The sequence below is a fragment of the Lactuca virosa genome, chromosome 6 (assembly GCF_052849685.1).
Source record: "Lactuca virosa cultivar CGN04683 chromosome 6, Lactuca_virosa_CGN04683_v6, whole genome shotgun sequence".
Taxonomy (NCBI): Eukaryota; Viridiplantae; Streptophyta; class Magnoliopsida; order Asterales; family Asteraceae; genus Lactuca; species Lactuca virosa.
This window is the reverse complement of record NC_136431.1, coordinates 154,097,190-154,119,750: the sequence shown is the minus strand read 5'-3', so window position 1 is coordinate 154,119,750 and position 22,561 is coordinate 154,097,190.

Sequence of the window (22,561 nt, the reverse complement as noted above, 5' to 3'; positions counted from 1 at the left end):
TTTGTTTTCTATAATTAACATTGCTAACTTGCAACACTTGCGATAATGATTATGCTCCCACTAGCATAACAATTATTTCTTTAATAGCATAACACTTATGCTCCCACTAGCTTTGACATGTACCCAGAAATAAGCTGGACTTCTAGAAATCAATACTTGTTGACTTTCTTACCAAAGTTCAGATTTCTGATACAAGATGCTTCGATAAGACTTTATCTAGGCTTCTAAAACTCATACACCATTCCTTAGATAGCTCACACGTGTGCCTAAATAATTTCGGAACTTAGAGTAATAAGTCCCGAATGTTTAGACCTTTTGCCATTTCTCACAATTCGAACTATGAAGAGGGATGCCGTAATCATAATCGAATTTGAGAATGCAAATATCACAAAAGCTATCTCCTTAAAATCTATTTAGTGAAAGCGTTTCCTCACAATCATTTTCATGAATTGGAGAGAAACCTAATGACACTTAGATTTTATGGTGTATGTGTTCCTATCCATGTGAATTTGTCATAACCATAATCACAAGATAAGGTTAGCGACAAATCCAAACTCATATGGACTGAACTTGTTCAATCTTAATTTCTTGCCACCTGGCAGCTCAAGGGCCTACCATTGCTTCCAAGTTGTTATGCAAACAATTGAGCACTCATATAACTCACATGCATAGTCATCTTTAACTGGAATGGGCACAGAAACAAGAATATGTCAACACGATAGGTTACAAAGCTCAAGTCGTGTGCTAGCGATAAACGATAGGTTTTATTCTTGATTAGTTCTTAAAACTTTCAAGATCTTTAAGACTCCCACTGACTTCTTGACATATAGGATTCTCTTGTTAAGAAACACTCCTTGACAAACAAATATTCAAGAGTTAGTGCGGATTCTTATCAAGACAAACACGTTTGACAATTGGCCTTAGTTGGTCTTTGTTTTATCCAAAACATCACAACTTACCAATTTTAAATGTACAAGAGTAAGTAACATTTTACTCTACATTTGATGAGTGTTATAAACCTATTTAAGATAAGTCACTCAAGTTACAATCTTGGAGTACGACTCTAAGACTCGATTTTGGACCGAAGTCTGATTCACCTTTTGATTTTAACCATTTCAACAATTCCCGATTCCTCTTCTTAGTCATACAAATGCACTAAGGTGTCCTTAGAGGATCAATTGTGATATGGTTTTCATAATCATTAAGATGATCATAAAACATGATACTAAAGTATTCTCCTTTCCTTTCATATTGGAAAAACTTTTAATTTTTCTTCCTATTGATTCCTTTTATTCGTTCTGCTATACATTGGAACTTTTTCAATGATTCAGAATCACACTTAATCTTGTAAGCATAACCATATTTATGAAACTTTTAGTAAATCATAACGAATAGTATTATTTTTCTTTGTGGTGGACCTGACCGGTGCACAATGATGTGTACTAGATTCCTTAGTCCTTCACTTGACTCACATATACATGTGAACAAGGAATCAGTCTTAATTTCCCAAAGATGAAGGTTCTCATTCATCATACAATACAAGTTGCATGATTCCAAGTTTCTGTCCAAATGAAACTTGGTTGATGAGAATCTTTCCTTATTTGGTAAATCTTGACACTACCACAAACAAAAGAATCAAATCCATTTTCAACATTGCTAATAATAAAAACATAAAAACATCAATTTTCACAAATGCCATTGCAAGGAAATGTAAAATAAGATAAAATCAAAATTTTTCTTTATTTATAAAAATTGCGGAAAACTTGTCCTTACAATGAAAATACATATGAAAACTATGTTCCTAAATATTTCTAAGCAATCTATCATAACTCCTAAGCAGCAGCTCATAAATCTGATCATCGAACCATGCGATCGAAATCCATCTCTTCGCGATCAGACTCTGCTTACTCTTCCTTTAAGCTTCATTTCTTTTCTTCGATCCTACGAAACATCAAAATGTGATCTTATCACATCATGTATTAAGTATCTACAAACAAGAACTTAATAGAGTTAGATAGTGGACTTTCCTGAAGTAGAGTCATAAACTCTGACTCTACCATCCTTATGATCCTTCAGGTCGATAAGGCAGCTTCGCAACCACTGTCCCTTCTCTTGGCAATAGAAGCAAACAGACTCTTTCAGACTGGCACACGGGACAATATAAGACTTAGCCTTTCCCTTGGTAAGAGAAATATTTTCTGGACTTCCAATGTTTCCATTGTCAATGTCCATGGAAGTTTGGGAAGTAGATATTCCAATCAAATTTGCTTTACCAGTGCGCCAAATCATTAATGATTCAACAACAATTAGCAAATAGGTAAGATCGATAAGGATCACGTCGCGGTCTGTCATATAGTAATCTTTAATGAACTCACTATATGACTTAGGAAGTGATTGAAGAACCAAGTCAACAGCCAACTTCCTTGACACAACGACTCCTAACATTCCCAGCATGTCAATGTCTGACTTCATCTCCAAGACATGTGCACACACAGACCTTCCATCTTGGTGTTTGCTAGCCAATAGGTTTTGAGTGACCTTGAACTTTTCAAGTCTTTGAACATGTGGGTTAGAGAGAACTATTGGAGGAGGTGGAGGAAGTGAAGTATGATTTCTGGGAACATCATCTTCATGAGGAAAGCTTTTTCCAAAAGGTTCGGGAGGACCATAGTTGTCTACACTAGACATCTATGAGGGGAGAAATTCAAGTTAGTTGATTTAAGTCCTTAATATAACACCCAAATGAAATATTAAGGCTAGGACCCAACACAATATTCTACAATTTGGAAGAGGGATGTCGTAATCCAATTGCAAAATATTTGAAGGTAGGTAAATGACGATTTACCAATTTTCACCATGAAAAACGAAAAATGAACTTTAGGTTTTAAATGAATTGAAATTCCTAGATCCTTTAAGATTCATTGAACTTTTCAATGACATGTTTAATCTCGATTATGCCCTCTCAAGTTTGTGACTGGGATGCCGAGGATCACAAACAAGGTGTGAATAACCATGAAAATTAGCTTGGTACTCTCGATGTTACATATCACCTAATCAATGTGTTGGTTAACCACACACGCTCCATTGATCCATGATTAACACCAAGCTACCCTTTGCCACCCTTGCTAGTCCCAAATTAGTGTGCTGGTTAACCACACACGCTCCACTAACGACTTAGCAAGGTGCAAAGTACAATTTCATGGGTTAGCACCAAATTCACATTTTTCCTTAGTAACTAAGATTAGGAATTTATAAATGTTTAGTTACTTGGTATTTCATTATACTTTTAATGAGGATTTAAATGTCGTGTCAAACCCGTTCGACTAACGACCCTCCACTGGTCAAGAGTGCGGTGGGTAAGAGTGTATACCCAATGACGGTAATTTTATAGGCCGTTTCCTTAAACACCCCTTATAGACCAGCTTCGTGAATGAAGCCTACTAACGGTAAGACCGACTTTTAACTTATACATATATAATATATTAGACTTTTAATTTTATATAGTATAAGGGTGTATTTTAAACTTTTAAAATACTTGATGGTTAAATCTATTAATAAATTATACTCTTAATTTAATTAAACTTAAACTATATGATTATTGATTTAATAATACCCCTTTAATTAAACATTTAATTAACTATTAATAAAGTCCATAATAATTAATTGAACCGTTCAAAAACATCAAGAGGCTAAATCAAATTAAAACTATTTAATTAATTTTAAGTTATGAACCCATGAGTTACATTTTGAAAACTTTTCAAATTACTAGGGTTTCTATGAATTCAATGTTTCTTAATTGAGACTTTTCATTTTAAAACTTGAGGGCAAGTTTTGTAATTCTTGAAAAACTTTTGAACTTCATAACTTAAGGAGTTAATTTGTTTTATGAAGATAAGGCTTTTCAAGTTCCATAACTTATGGAACTCTTCAAAAAAATTAAGATCAATTTAACTAATATTTATTTGTAACTCCTTAAAAATACTTTTTGAGTTCCAAATTTGATGACAAAATTTGTAACTCCTTAAAAAAAACTTTTTGAGTTCCAAATTTGATAACTCCTTAAAAACATTTAGACCAAATTATAAACTTATAAAATAACCATTTTTATCTTTACCAATTTGATCATAATACAATTCTTGTAGTAAGATAATTTCAAATAAAAAATTTCAAATAATTAGCTTTATCATATAAACTAGTAATTATCTTCAGATTTGACAATTTATCTTTTAATTGGATTTAATCACTACCATATCAAAAAAATAGATTTTATGATACAAAACAGTTTATGGTAATGATTCTAATCCAATTGAGGCCAAAAACCCGAAAAACTGCCAACAGATGATCCAACTCGTCGAGTCGGATAATGGACTCGACGAGTTCATCACTTATGAGCATGGACTCGACGAGTTCATGTGTGGACTCGTCGAGTCCTCCTGTCAGAGTGCAGTTTTTCGACTTTTCCAACTTTGAACAATTAGCTATGCATCTATATAACAGAAAGCAACCAGTCTCTGATACCAATGTTGGGTTTTAAGTACTATAACACTCCTATGGTTCACATACAACCCTAATAGCTTTGGATCTAAGTTTTCTCTAGTTATATATGCAACAAAAATTTCCAAAGCTTGAAACCTACAACTAGCATACAATTTGACATATGAATCATAAAAGTAAGTTGGAAGATTACCTCTTTGTTGTAGCTTGTAGGAATTGGTTTTTCAAGAGCCTAGCACCTCAAGTGTGATGCCTCAAATGTCTTATAACAAACCAAGAACAAGAGGAGGAATTTGAGAGAGAGGTTTGGAGACACAAAAATCATCTAGAGCTTCTTAGAATCACTAGCACACCATTTTTGGCTTTAGAGGAATACATATATAGTGTAGAATTCCAAGAGTCATAAGCAAACCCTAATTCTTACACTTAGGCTTATGATCCATAATTCATATGGACTAATATTTCATGGACTTTCACATAAGCTTAGTCCATCATGGATCAATAGCCCAAACCATATGTATCACTGATTTACACAATCAGTCCCTGTTAATTTAATTAGTCTCTTTTGATCACTAAATTAATTCCAAATTAATTCTTGATCAATACTAATTAAATAATATGATTTCTCAATTAATATATTATACTTATAATATATTAATAAATCACAAATAACCTCTTTCTCAAATATCCATCCTATCAAATTGTTCCAGAGTGTTACAACCCAAATGGACCATGTTGTATCGGGTCAAATACATACCAATTATAGTTATGGGCTTAGACACATAATCCAACAGAATATATGTTTCATATTTATATAGTCATGATGATTATGACATAGATAAGTTTGAATCAAATATCATTTGATTAATTAGGTGTTATGATTAGAACCATCAATTTAATGAAAGCTTATAGATTTACTTCATAACTAACATTATGAGAGAATATTCTTTAACACAGAATACATCGTTTCAGAACATGAGTGTGAACATCCATTAAACAATAAGTAAATCTAGATTTATTCATAAATTATAACTGTTACATGTCCCTATAATAATAAGTACAAAACATCTATTGTTTAAATAAAGACTATAACATCACTTGTTATATCTCAACACGAAATATCATTCGTTTGTAGTCAGTTGATCATTTCTTCCAATCATCTGTGCATTATATCAATTATTAGTGTCACCTGAAGTATAACATACTCAAGTGAATGATGGAAAAATAAATAGTATCATATAGATATCTGAAGTCTTGTCCAAGTCACACTTCTTCAGCTCAATGAGATAAAAGAAGTCATTTCTTTCAATGTCCAGTTTCTTCCACAATAGAAACAACATCAATCATTTAGATCATTTCTTGATTTATGGGTTCATGTTGTATATCCCTTAACTGAAGTATAAGTCTATTTGGGTACATAATCACTTAGACTTCCTTTATTCAATGCTTGAACATACTTGAAGTACTTTCTAGTGTTATGATTGAATATCTACTTTACTTGATGAGACATCTAATATGTTTCATAATTATCTAAGACTTTCTGCAAGTCAAGGCTAATTACTCCAGTATGATGTGAGACACATCAATAACATCATAATAATGCTTCCATCAAATCATCATGATCAGACCGACTAGTTTGCAAAGGTTGTTCATGTATGAGATATTTTAGTATATATAATTTCTATTTATCCTTAAGGTAGAACCTCAAGATATTATACCAGTTATAGAAATTATAATCATCAAATGTTACTATCTCTTGAAACTCAACAAGAGAGGGATTTTGCAGGGCGTAAAATTATTAACAGAATTTAACAAAGTTTCATTTAGTATTTTCAATATTTAGTCTTTAAAAATTAATACCTTTTATTGTTTCTTAAAACATTAATTTATTAAAGTCTAGGATCCAAATAACGAAACAAGTAAATGGTTAGGTGACCTTTATCCCATAAACTTAATCAAACTCGGTAGATAGCGATTACCAATTGCATACGATATGTGACTCCTAGATTATGGGATCCTAAACAACTATTGCTTAACTTGGTATGTTTATCCCATCTATGCATCAAACCTCTCATGCTTAGGTGACCTTTATCACACAAGATTCCAATCAAGTCATCATACTTGAAACAACTTGTATTATTGTAACTAACTTGTGACAAGGTGACCCTTTAGAAACCAAAAACTAAGAAACTACCCCGAACATCATTAGACAATCCTAATGACCAGGTGACCCTGTGACACTAAGACCATACAAATGATAACGAGTGTTCTTCAAAAGGACAGTAATGACTTTCATTTTTAGAAAATGTTTTATATATGTTTTACAATTATATAGTTTATAAAAACATGGTCTCATGAATATTGCATGCGTCCAACAATTCATATACCGTTTTGTAAAATTCATATAACTTGTTATGAGGTTCTTTAGGTTCCAAATAAAACTTCATTTTACTTGCCATTAGCCACGATTAATGATAAACGAAAATCCGGTATTTTAAAGTTTAGTCGTAGATCGGTATTAAGAACCGATAATAGTCTTAATAAAACTTTATTTTATACTTAAGACTTGGAGTTTTGGATGAGTTAAAAAATCACTATTTTAAATCTCCTTTTAACAATAAAAAACTTATGGCTTCGAGAATTTATAGAATAAACTCATTTTATTTTTTAAACTCAATTTTATGCATCTTATGATAAAAGTCATATTTTGATAAACCAAAACTTAGATGATGATACTTATGTTTTAAATCTCATTTGGAATGCATACAACATAATATCAACATGTTGCATTATGTTTAAAACACCAATATCATATATACAGTTTTGACGCAAAAAATAATCACTAGTTATATTATTTGTCGTTATAACGCTATAAACCGGTTTTAGTCTTTTTAATAAAACTTTTATTTATTATAAAGACATGAAGTTTATATAATGTTTAAACACATTTTAACCCATTTCAAATATTTTAAAGTTGGTTCTTTATAAGTTTTACAATAAAACAATTTTCAACGAAAATCTATTTTTAACCGGTAACCGGTAAAAATGGTTTTATAAATATTCAATTATAAACATCTTATGTTATCTTTTAAATATTTTTTACTCAAACTTCAAGTGATATTATTTTATGATAAAATGTTATTTAACATGTAAAAACAATTCTCATACATCAAACATAACATACAAGAACATAAAATATAAACATCACAAACATGCATTAAAACATATATGCATAAACCAACCACTTCTAGTGACATTTTATGAGCCAACACAAAATGTCAAGTCCATTCCTAAGGGACATTTACGAGACCAAAATCTTCTTGTAATATTGTTGTTGAAGCTCCTACTTGATTAAACATTCATGGCTTGCAAAGGTAGAAAATCTTATTGACAGGTAAATAAATCAGCAATGCAACACTTTTCAAAAAAGGTTGCAGAAAGTGTTGCATCAGGAGCAATAACCCTTTTGCAACAACCATCAGTAACGACTTTAGCGACACTTTTTAGAAAGTTGTAACTAACATTGGTATACACTTTTAATGACCGAAAATCACCTTTTGATCTTCAAAAATTGGCTCCATGTTCATTTCTTGTTACATTTTTGTACAAATAAATTATTTCTAAAAACTAATCTATTACTTTACAAAATAAACCAAGAAAACTAATTTATTTAATTTATTACATACCATATGAATAAATAAATATTACAACCATTTTTAACAAAACAACCAACACAAAAAACACAATGGTCCATGGCTAGTTTATGCACATCATACACATATCAAATATAATAACAAACAACTCTTTGTTTTTTTCTAAGACAACTTATATATAACCAAAATGCATGAAAAATGGTTATATATAAAAATAAATAATTTTTACCAATAAGTTTTCAAAGAAGACAAATATGGATTTTTCTTAACAAAAATAAATCCATGCATGTTTTCCAAAAACCAAAGTATCAAAATAATCATTCTAACATATAAAACATGGCTCTGATACCACTGATGGATTTTGATACAAAATATAAGTTTGTTTTTCACAAAACCGCAACAAAAGACTTTAAAAAAAATAACAAGTTTGTTTTTAGTTTATAACAAAACCAAACCATCAAGGATCCATTTATAGAGGTTAGAATGAAATAAAAACAAGCAAAATGTTTTTAGAATGAAAACCTTGAAGCCTTTGAACCCACTTGGTTTTGGGGTGTTGATAAAGATAACAAAAATCAAAGAATATGATTTCTCTCTGTGTATCCACCATCAAGAGTAAGGTACGTGGAATGCTAGTTCCTTCTTCCATTCTTGAGTGTCTTAATCCTTTACGTGATTAATTCAAATAAGCACTAAAGGAGACAAATTAAGAAGGCTTTTAAACCACCAAACTAACTTCAAAAGAGAGGGAAAAGAGGAGGGATAAGAAAGTTTCAGCCATATGCTTCTTTTGAGAGAAAATGTTCAAGACTAAAAACAACTAGCTTCAAACTTATGCATAAAGTTTCCTTTTATACTCTCATGCAAGACATGCCTTTACATTAAAATAATATAAAACAACTCTAGCCCTTTAAGAAGCATGGGGGACAAGGTATGGAGGTTGACAAGAAACCTCCATGCCCTTTAGAAAATTTGGCCATACCCTTTAAAATAAGAAAGATTCTTCAATTTTTATAAACTCAAAGTTTATAAAATATAAACTTTGTCTTTAGGAAAAAGATAAAAGAATCCAACTAGTCCAAAAGGTTGTGCATGACTTATTAATTCATACCGTATGAAATAATAATTAGTTATACTCTCTTATAATTATTATTTTCACAAAACATTAATTATTCCCTAATTAAATACAAGAAATGATATTATTTATTAATAATCACATTAATTATAAATATACAAAATGTACCAACTTGATAAAGGTGTGACCCTATAGGATCATATATTATTAGCAATGTCACTCAATAATGATTCTTGGGCATATAGATTCAACAAACCTCCATGCCCTTTAGAAAATTTGGCCATACCCTTTAAAATAAGAAAGATTCTTCAATTTTTATAAACTCAAAGTTTATAAAATATAAACTTTGTCTTTAGGAAAAAGATAAAAGAATCCAACTAGTCCAAAAGGTTGTGCATGACTTATTAATTCATACCGTATGAAATAATAATTAGTTATACTCTCTTATAATTATTATTTTCACAAAACATTAATTATTCCCTAATTAAATACAAGAAATGATATTATTTATTAATAATCACATTAATTATAAATATACAAAATGTACCAACTTGATAAAGGTGTGACCCTATAGGATCATATATTATTAGCAATGTCACTCAATAATGATTCTTGGGCATATAGATTCAACAATCCCCCACTTGCACAAGATTCATTATAGACTGACATAGACAGTAGCTGACGTATAGCAATGGGATACTGCCCCTAACAACATATGAAGGGTAACAGCCAAATCCAGGAGATAGCCGGTAACAATGCTAATATATAAACACATTTAACAAGTTAAATGATCAAATGTGTATAAAAAAGTTGCATACATGTTAACAAAACAAAAAAAGTGATTACCCTGTTAAATCATTTTTCATTTTTATAATACCATATTCTTTTTATAATAAGTATCATATTTTTTTATAAAAATAAATATATTTATATGACAAAAATAAAAATAAATCTCTCAAATTATATTACAAGTATATCAATTAAAAATTAAAAGTAGATAAAATAATATTTTTATAATTCAAATGCTTTTATATAAAAAAATAGAAAATAAAAATATTTAATTAGATATTGTAATTTAAGTATGCTAGATAAGGTTTAAATAACAAAAATTATTTTATATTAAATAAAATATATTTACAAGTTGATTAAAATTAGTAATTTCTATTTTTTATTTTAAACAGTATTATAATTTATATGTTTTAGTTTTTTTTTTGTCTTTTTATTTGATTTATGATAACTAATACATAGTTTAACAAACTTTTTTAAAATTTCACAAATGATTTTGATGCGAAATTTTAAAATTTTTTATAAATGATTCTTATACGAAGTTTTCAGAAAATTGTATATATGGTCATTATGGGGTCTCAACGTCTCTCTCTAACGAATGTTAGTCACAAGGACTATTTGCATGCAAAGTTTTTTCCAAAATCTACGCAATATATATATATATATATATATATATATATATATATATATATATATATATATATATATATATATATATATATATATATATATATATATATATATATATATATAGAGAGAGAGAGAGAGAGTGGAAAATCAATGGAGATCTAAATTGAGGGAGAAAACCAACAAAAAATTTAATGCCTCTATATATATGCATAAGAGTAAGCATATACATATGCATATACATATGCATACGAATTAAGTATATGCATATGAAAATTAAATACATATGATTATGCTTATGTAAATTGATATATATATATATATATATATATATATATATATATATATATATATATATGACATATGCATATACAAATGTACATGTATATGCATATGTATATGCATAAAAATAAGTATATACATATGTATATGCATATGCATATTCATATATGTAACATGACGTATTCATAAGAATAAGCATATACATATGCATATAAATATGAATAAATATATGCATATACATATGTATATGCATATGAATATGCATATGTATATACATATGCATAAGAATAAGTATATGCAAATGCATATTCATATGTATAATATGATTATGCTTATGCATATACATATACATATGCATATGTATATGACATATCCATATGGATATGCATAAGTACATGCATATGCATATTCATAAGTACATGCATATGTATATGAATTAGTATATACATATGCATATGCATAATATGACATATTCATAAGAATAAGTATATGCATATTCAAAAAATATGCATATGCATATACTTTTAAAGTTGATGCTTGCTCTTTGGAGGATTGGAGTATAGTTTTGTTTGTTAATGAAAGAAAAAGTTAAGAAAAACTTGGTTGTTTAATGGAGGAAAAAAACTAAATATGAAGATTATATGTAATGATATTAATAGGAGAATGAATGGAATGTTTGATTCCATTTAAATGGTCATTAAGTTGACTAAACTCCCTAAATGAATTATACAAGTAGTAAAGTATAGTTTTTTTTTTGTTTATTGTTTATTGTTTTTTTTTGTATATGCATATTTTTAAAAAACATGTGCATATGCACATGCATATTAAAAAAAACACTTTTAATGCATATATATATATATATATATATATATGCATAAAAGTAAGCATATAGATATACATATAAATATGAATAAATATATGCATATACATATGTCTAAGAATAAGTATATGCATATGGCAATTAAATACATATGATTATGCTTATGCATATATATATATATATATATATATATATATATATATATGTATATATATATATATATATATATATATATATATATATATATATATATGTATATGTATATGCATATGCATATGCATAAAAAATAAGTATATGCATAAGAAAATTAAATATATATGATTATGCTTATGTATATGCATATGCATAAGAATAAGTATATGCCATATGAATATTCATAAGTATATGCATATACATATTCATAAGTATATGCATATACATAATAATCAGATTGCAATTCGATCAAAACAGACCTTAAAGTAAACTAAAAAAAAACTTATGCATTTGATTGATGCATTGTTTTTTTTTTCTCATTCACTTTGGATATAAACATTATTCTCAACACTATTCTCCATGAATCTCTATACTTGCACAAACAAATTCTTGGTGCAACGCATGGTACCTTCTACAACCATTTTCCCTGTCCTTCGGTATGCCTTCCTATCGAAGTTGAAACTAGAGATAAAAGAATAAGGACCTGCGATCAATTGAAAGGAGAAAGAGCGGTTGAGATCGAATGGGGAGGCTGAGAATAAAGGGATGTTACATGTTATCGATCTCCAAGAGAGAAGATGATGGGACGGGTGTCGATCAATGGAAGAAAATTTGATGCATAGTTCGTTGGTTCGTTCTATTTTTAAGAGTTTATTGTTGATCGTTTTCTCTCTCTCTCTCTCTCTCTCTATATATATATATATATATATATATATATATATATATATATATAAACTTAGTAAAAATTAAATTATTATTTAATTAAATAAAGATAGATATTAAATGATTTCAATAATTATATGTATATTAAATAATATCCATAATTATAATTCCTTTTTTTATGGAAACTAATTAAATTCATCATTAATATCAGCAATAATATTCTTTCAGAATGAATTTGCATCTAGTTTTTCATGTATGGGTTCGTATTTCGTTTCATGACCCACTCACTCAAAATACAATAAAGTTGCCTAGAACATGGATAACCAGAATGTATTCTAGTTAAATGAGAGTCTATTCTAGAAGAATGAGAGTATATTATAACAAAATGAGAGTGTATTATAGTAGAATACACTCACGTGCTTCATATTTCATGCAACTTTGTTGTATTTTACGTGAGTGAGTCCATAAACAAAAACCGAACCCACACATGAAAACCTACATGCGAATTCATTCTGAAAGAATGTTCTTACTGACATTAATGACAAATTTAATTAATTTCCATAAAAAAGATAATTATAATTATGGATATAATTTAATATACATAACATTGTGGAAATCATTTAATATCTATCTTTATTTACATAAATAATTGTTTAATTTTACTGAATTCCTATTGGTGTATTCTAGCACACAATAAATGTAAGAAAAACATGAACCTATCCCTATATATATATATATATATATATATATATATATATATATATATATATATATATATACCCTAAGAACCCTTATATATATATATATAAAAGATCAAATGAGAACAAAAAAAGATTAGGAACCCTAAGAACCCTTATTTTAGCCTATCATTAAGAATATATATTTCTGTTTTCTCAAATATATGGTTACAAATTTTATGAAGGGTATTTTCGTCTATCAATTGATTCAATTGTTAAAAAAACAATAACATGATCGTAAATAAAAAATGTAAGCCCACTTTATGAGCATAAAATTAGATGTCAAAAACTAGATCTGATATTACTTCTCATCCTCTCATTATTCCTCCAAAAAGTTAAACTATCCCTTCCTTCCTACCTACCACTAGCAGCGTCCTACCTCCACCGCAGGTATATGCTCCACCGTCGTTGATGCTCACTCCACCGCCGCTACCTACCGTGGTTGTCACCTTCTTCTACCATCCACTGCTCTATAATCGCCTTAGACCATCGGAAGACTCACGAACCACCTTCAGCCTTTCAGATCTGAGGTTTTTCGACGAAGTTTGTAGGAGTTGCAAAAGCAATATATCTACAGTTAGATGAGTGAATGTAGGATAATCGGTGTTCAACTTCTTCCTCTCTCTCTACTTCTACCACTGACAGCCTCCTACACGTTGCTTCTGATGTCTACACCATCGCCGCTACCTCTGCTGTTACCGATGTCTGTTCCGCCGCTGGTACCTACCGTCGTCATTACCTCCTTCCACTACTCTACTATCGCCTCAGACCATCGAAACTCACCAACCGCCTTAAGTCGCTCAGATCTAGAGTTTTCCGGTAAAGTTTATAGATCGGGAAGTTTCAAAAGGTTTAGATATGAAGTTAGACGAGTGAAAGAAGGATAATCGTTGCTCAACTTTCATGAAAGCAAGTTATAATGATGATTCTGTCCTTTCGATCTTTAGGTGAGGTGTCTTGTCACTGTTTAAACTTAATCGGTATAGATTTTTCAGTGAGATCTTCAAACTTAATCGGTATAGATTTTCCAGTGACTAGAAGCTCCATTTGGATATGAGTTTCACTGGAATGCTTTTGATGGGTTTTGAGCATAACTACAAATCCTATGTGTTCATGCAACCCTATAAACTTTGGATCTTGGTTTTCACTAGTTGAACATGAAAACTTGAATACAAAAGAGAAACCCTAATATGCATCTATAATATTTGAAATTAACCTAATACTAGGGTTTAGATACATACCTCAATTGTTATATAGTAATAACAATTAATCCTTGTAGATCTTGAACTCTTGAGAGCAAGTGCCTCAAATGTGACACCTTTAATGGCTTACAAACACTCTTTGCAAGAGGATGAGAGGAAAGAGGAGAAGATAACACCAAAGTTTCGGCTATGCTAGGGTTAGAAGCCAGTGGCTGAAAATCCCAAGGGTTAGGCTCCTTTTATACTTGAATTTGCTTGGTGCCAAAGCTAGGGTTTGCAGGTGGAAACATTAATTTCCTGCTTAAGGCTTAAGCAGCCCATGGACTCTTCGTCTAGAAGCCTTGGACGAAAACTTATAGGGCCTCCTTATAATTTTCGTCCACTCCTATCTAAGAAGTCCAAGAGCCCTATTTCACAACTATCAATTAATTGCAAAACAGCCCCTATACTTTTAATTAATTCCTTTAATCCCAAAATTAATTTCAAGTTAATTTCTGATTAAATATTAATTAAATAACATGATTTCTAATTAATATATCATTATCATAATATATTAATAAATCATTTATATCAATTTATTATTCCAAATAATAAATTCAACTTCTCTCCAAAAGTCATCCTGTCAAGTTGCAAGAGTGAAGGCAACCCAAAAGGACTGTGCTTCTTTCAATTCAAGTATATACCAATTATAGTTATGGACTTAGACACCTAATCCAATAGTCTCCCACTTAGATAAGTCTAATATCTATAATTGCAAGTACAACTTCGAAAATTGACCAGCACATTGTAGCTCTCAAAAGCCGTTGTCGAACTCTGACCTAGTCAGTTACGTGTCCTAAGATAAGTGATCATATAATCCTCCGTTCTACAAGATATCATGTGGACAAATGACATGGAATAGAATCATTCTCATTGTATGTCACACCCCCAAACCAAGGATGGCGGAAACGTCCGGGGGTGGAGGACTTCATGTATAGTATCACAACAACGAGTATAATAGTGCTCAAAGTAAATACAACAATCATAAATATAATTGAAAATGTTACACCATAGTATATGTTTACATGTTTCAAAATCAATTACATTATGATGACAAAATGAACTGTTTGACGATTTAACGTCCCATCCTCAAAATGCTGTTGGTTTCCTATTTCACTGATTTCCTGAGAATACAAGTAGTTTTGAAAAGTGTCAACAATAAATTGGTGAGTTCATAAGAGTTTTGTTTGAGGAAAAAGCCGTTTTCCTTGTAAAAACGATAGAGTATGATTCCAGAAAATCCAATATTTTCTTTATTAAAATTATGTAGTCTTAAGTGTCAAGACCGAAACGTACAAGTATTTTTCCATACTTAAAGTAATTCATGCAAGTTTAAATCGACATAAACTCGTTTAATTTAGAAGTAAAACCCGTAAATCTTATGTTTTGTTAATACCCCATGCGAGTTATTATAACCGTGCTATGACTCAGTCGGCCTCGTAACACGACGTTCTTCAGGCGTCGCAAGTTAAATGACACTTGTCACCTCAGACCTGCCGGTCTAGCTGTTGCATGCAGCTCAGGTGCGGGTTTGTCAGACCCAAGATAGATCTATACACAACTATCACGCTCTCCCTACAAGAGACTCTGGTTACAATTTACAGGACTTTTGACTTTGTTACTTTGAAGGTAACACGAAGCGAATGTCTCACAAATTTATTCATTAACAGATTTACGTGAACTGAAATGAAAACCCCTTGGTAAATGAGTTTGAAATGTAAATGAGTTTGAAATGTAAATGAAACATAAACTATACCTATTATAGTTTATCCAAAACGTTTGTAATGTAAAAGAGCCCTTTTATGAAAATACATTAGTGCTATGAATCCGTAAACTATTACTATTATGTAGTATATGAAAACCCATTTGTTTTGAGAGTAAAACCTTTCTCATGTAGTAAAAATCCATAAACTATGTTTATTATAGTTTATTATATGTGTTCGAAATGAATGAAGAATCCTTATCATGAATGACTAAATTTCAGTTTATGATGATAAGCTAACAAGAAAATACTTTCAATATTTAGAACTTATGGTTATACACTTTGCTTAACATACTACAAAGTGTTATGAAAGTTGTAAGTTGTTAACTAGTTTTTAACCTTTCTGCACTGTTTTAGAAAAATCATAGAAAAATCATATGAAGTCGAAAACTGAATCCGTAAATTCTAAGAGTTCATAAAATGTGTCTAGTTTACTCATCATTTTTATTATGATTTTTAGAAGTCTTTAACTTGTGTTAAAATGTTCATATTCACAGACTGGTCCCAATTCGTTTCTAAAATGATAGACAGTTTTCTAAAAATCACCATAAATCGTAGAAAAATCATATGGAGATGTGCAAGTAGTCATTTTAAAGGCATGAACCTGAACTATTTTCATATTAAACAGTTTTGAAAGATATTAAGTTAAAGATAGTCAAAACAGTCCGTGAATAAGACTCAACTTTTCTGATGAAAGCTGTTGTTTGAGTTTATTTAAGTTTTTGGTGTTTTAACTTGTATTCCCCCCCCCCCCCCCCCTAAAACTTGAAGAAAACGTGAAACTGTAGGGGTATGAATTCACCTTGAGTGATTTCAGAAGATGGATGATGAAGAAAAGAAGTTTTCAACTCAAGAACACTTAGAAGATGCTTGATGATTCGAAGATCTAACAACAAATATGACGATATTTGTGTAAGGAACCCGTAATTTGAGTGAAGAAGTGTAAGGAAATCAAGTGTGGGAAGAGATTTACTTACCAAGGTGTGTGAAGAGCTCAAGATCAGCCTTGAATCTCAAATTCTTGGTGAGAGGAAGTGAGAGAGAATGTGTTTGTTCTTCTTTGAGAAAGAGTGAATAAGGTGGAAGGAGAGAGGAGATTTTCAGCTTTTGAGTATTGAATCTTGCTGGAGAGGGGTGGTGAAAGGACAATGATTGACTAGGTATGGGTGAATAGTGACTGGGAATAGTCAAGGAGTGGGTATGGGAGGTAACTTGTATCCTTGCCCAAAGGATAAGTCAACACTCCACCTAAATATCTCACCAAATATATTTTATTCTTAGGCAAGGATTTCCCCAAAAATATGATTTAAAATGAATATTTAAGGTCTCTTATATTAAATTACGAGTTTTGGTGAAATCACGAAAAACGGGCTTAAAACGAAGATTGGGTCAAAAACCGGGAAGGAAATGGGAAAATCCAAAATTGGGGCCGAAGTTGCGAAGGTTCGGTCTTAGGAGCATAGAACTGAAGGTAGGGTTCGGTTGTGTATTGGAACCGAGAGATCTCGCAGGCGACTCGTCAGAAGGGACCGAAGGTGAATCTTGTCAGAAGCGAATCTTGTCAGAAGCGAAGGTGAAGTTCGGTCCAGGAGGCTTTTTAGGGTTTCGCTTCTTAGGGTTTCGGTTCCTAAGAGGGTTCGACTCTTTAAGAGGGTTCGGTTGCTCCTTAAGAGGGTTCGGCTCCTTAAGAGGGTTCGGCTCCTTAAAGCTGTTTTTCGCGTAAACTTCCGTTTTCGAGCGATTTTCGACTAAATTACAGGTCGGGATGCCCCGAGTGATTATAAGAAGTTGAGAGAGATTTTGAGAGAGATTTGGGAGAGATTTCACACACTTGGAGAGCTTTCTCATACAGAGAGAGATTTGGGAGAGATTTCACATACTTGGAGTGATTTCTCATACAGAGAGAGATTTGGGACAGATTTCACATACTTGGAGAGATTTCTCATACAGAGAGAGATTTGGGAGAGATTTCATATACTTGGAGAGATTTGGGAGAGATTTCACATACTTGGAGAGATTTCTCATACATAGAGAGATTTGGGAGAGATTTCACACACTTGGAGAGATTTCTCATACAGAGAGAGATTTCACATTCTTGGAGAGATTTCTCATACAGAGAGAGATTTGGGAGAGATTTCACATACTTGGAGAGATTTCTCATACAGAGAGAGATTTGGGAGAGATTTCACATTTTTGGAGAGATTTCTCATACAGAGAGAGATTTGGGAGAGATTTCATATACTTGGAGAGATTTCTCATACAGAGAGAGATTTGGGAGAGATTTCACATTCTTGGAGAGATTTCTCATACAGAGAGAGATTTGGGAGAGATTTCACATACTTGGAGAGATTTCTCATACATAGAGAGATTTGGGAGAGATTTCACGTTCTTGGAGAGATTTCTCATACAGAGAGAGATGTGGGAGAGATTTCACATACTTGGAGAGATTTCTCATACAGAGAGATTTCGTTTGCGACCTTTTTGAGTGTTTGGCTTCGTAACGCAAGGTTTGTACATCCCGTTAAGTCTCGTTATGAATGTTATCCGCTCCCGAGGGGTTAAGGAATAATGTTTTATCGAATAGTTTCATCAGTTGGCCTGATTAGGGTTTAGAATTTCCGAACACGTGAAAACCCTAAGTGATACTTTGTATTAAGATTGCGAGTTGTACAATAAGAACGTAATGGAAACCCTAACATACAAGGGTTAGATGAATTAACCGGTTGGACTTGTTGACTTTAGTTGACTTTGACTTGAAAAAAAATTGACGGTTGTCACATCACCTCCCCCCCCCCCCCCCCCCCCCGTTAGAAAGAATTTCGTCCCGAAATTATTGTTTTGACTGGGACTTCAAGAATTTGGAGAAAAGATGGGGGAACTTTTCGTAGTACAAGAAATTGATATGGTGGGGACCAATCCGCCTGATGTTAAATGACGACCTTGGAATTTCTTATTGTAACTTGAGCTGAGTCGATTTAAAAGGAGTTTATTGTTTTAGAATGATAGTGTATTCAATGTGTGCCTTTATGCTCACCGTTTTATCCTTGTTGTTACCACTATGAATATTTTATAATGTAGTTAGTGAGTACTAGTATTACGAATGCTTTAACAATTTGTGATGCAATTTGCATTATAAGTCCTACCAGATCTTTTATAATCGCCTGGTGTAAACTAATCGTATATCATTAAGATTACAAGGGCAGTCGAATGAGTAACTCCACCTTAAGCCCACAACCAAACAAGGAACAGGAAATAAGGCGGAATTACACATTCTAAGTCCATAGAATCTTAATGATATATGGCCATAATGTTTACACTAGCCATCATAGATTCACTAGTAAAATCCCTGTGTTTTTATATAGGAGATAAGACTTATTCGGATTTTGTCGTGTTCTCGATGTTTATGGTTGGTATACTTTAATCGATGCTAATTTTTAGTAATTTTTTTTAAATATAAACGTTGATGTTAGGAACACGTATTGGTATTTACGGGCGGTTCTGGGGAAGTTTCTCCTGCGGTGATCATAAGCGCCCTTCCACCATCACCTGTCTTCCTTGTCCTTGGGCAGTCTCTCTTAAAGTGTCCCGCTTCACCACATTTGTAACAAGCTCGGATTATTCCAATGTCGGGGACCTGGTTGATGGGTTGCGCCGGTGCCTTACAGAAACGGACAGTGTGTCCCTTCCTGTTGCAATTTTTGCAATGCATCTCCTGGCAAACCCCAATATGATGGAAGTTACACTTGTTGCATTCTGGGAGTGATCCATTATATGGTCTGTCCGGTGCTTGGGTGACAATTGTTGTGGCTGATGCCGAGGCATGTATCGTGACTGTTGTTGTAATGGCAGGGGCGGCCATGGGTTGTTGTCTTTTAGCGAATATTTGAGATAGGTTGCGCTCCTTTTTGTTCCAAAACTTTCGTTTATTACTCTTAGGTTTGTGGTATGAGGCGTCTTTGTTGGTAGACACTCGCTGGTGTCCCTTATTGTTACATCAATTAGTATTTCCGGCACCGCTTCCACCTCCGTTGGCATTGTTAGCATTGATTTGCGCCATGGCGGCTGTCACGGCTGCTGTGACTGCAACTTGAAAAGTTGTAGAGTCTATCTGTAGAATTGGTGCCTTGCTAGTTGACTGGTTACCTCCTTGTGAAGACATAATTCTGTTGCATGGCGAGAAACGATCTCGTGAGTAGAGATGATTATTACTAGATACATTCTTACGATTTATATACGCATATGTAAATTCCGCACTTTGCTGAACTATTCTCAATGTTTCTGCTAAACATTCTTGGGACGGGGTTATGGTGGTGGGTAAGTTTTGTATGTGTGTTAAGTTTGTCCAAACTAGTACTATACTCGCCCAAGCACGCTTAACTGCGGAGTACTGATGGGATCCGGTCCATTAGTGCTAGTATGATCGCACCCTATAGGTCTACGAAGAAGACATCTTTCAACTATAAGGTTTAACGACGTAATGAATGTAAGTCTTTTAGTAGTGGTATAAGTCGAGTGTAGTTTAAACTAAGTTATCTTAGCTCCGTCATAAGTTTGTAAAGACGAACAGACGGTAAGTTTCCAATAGCAGTGACAAGTCGGATATTATTGAACTAGATTTTTCTGTATTATGATTCGACTTAAAAGTTTCTTGCATGCAGTTCATAAAGAAAGCCCATATGAATGAATTTATGAGTTTAGTAGTGAGTCGAATGTAATCTTGTGATTGGTTCCAAGCCTGGTCTCCTCCTAAGATCACTTGACATATACCAGTCGTGTATAATTAAGGTCCAATAGGCCGTTGAACTTAATGAGTCTGCCCTGAACCCACAACCAAACAAGGAATATGACCCAAGGCGGACTCACCATTTCTAAGTCGATCGTCTCCTAACTACACATAACCTTGAGGTATACATTAAGTAATTTCAGAGTTATCATAAGTAAATCGTTTGTAATACCAAGTTATGAAATGTATGGTAAACTCCTAATGAAATGAAATGCATGCCAATTTTTATTGACATAATCAGGTGCATAGGGTTCAGGAAAATTTGACCTTCAAACAGGTCTACATTTTGTTAATGAAATGGGAAAAATTTTGACGGTGACACGACCCCTTGAATAGTGTAGTCTCTAAATTTGGAGGGTCGAATTCATGTATAGGACGAGGCAGTGTTCAAACACACGCCAGGAGTTTGAGTCTGTAATGATATGTCAGTAGTGTACACACTACTCGTGGCGGGTGATGTTCCGTGGGTCACAGAATGAAGGCATGTAAGTCTATATTGTCTTATCCTCTGCCCTGGCTTCTGCCATTTGACGTTCTGCTTTTACCACGCGTTTTCTCTAACGCTATGTGAAGTTACCGATACTCCTAATTTCGGCTCGGGTTGCGGTCACTTCCCTCTGAAGGCTTTGATGTGGTTTCCGATCTGTTCATGGTTTCCATCCAGGTGACGAAGGTGAATTGCGGTGATCTTGGTGGTAGCGCCAACCTTCATGATTTCGGATGACCGATGCTCGTGTTTGTATGCTCAAGTGAGTGATGCAGCAATCACCACTTTTGTTTTGTTCTAGTATGATGCTGACCTTAGTATGTATGCATGCATGTATACCTTTAACAAGAAACTATTTATTTCTAAAGTATAGTCATTTAAAAATGTTAAATCAGAGACTTTAGTCCCAATGCATTTATAGTTTGTATATCTTATGTGGTTTGATATACTTGGTTCACTATAAACAATGCTCTGATACCAATCTGTCACACCCCCAAACCAAGGATGGCGGAAACGTCCGGGGGTGGAGGACTTCATGTATAGTATCACAACAACGAGTATAATAGTGCTCAAAGTAAATACAAACATCATAAATATAATTGAAAAGGTTACACCATAGTATATGTTTACATGTTTCAAAATCAATTATATTATGATGACAAAATGAACTGTTTGACGATTTAACGTCCCATCCTCAAAATGCTGTTGGTTTCCTATTTCACTGATTTCCTGAGAATACAAGTAGTTTTGAAAAGTGTCAACAATTAAGTTGGTGAGTTCATAAGAGTTTTGTTTGAGGAAAAAGCCGTTTTCCTTGTAAAAACGATAGAGTATGATTCCAGAAAATCCAATATTTTCTTTATTAAAGTTATGTAGTCTTAAGTGTCAAGACCGAAACGTACAAGTATTTTTCCATACTTAAAGTAATTCATGCAAGTTTAAATCGACATAAACTCGTT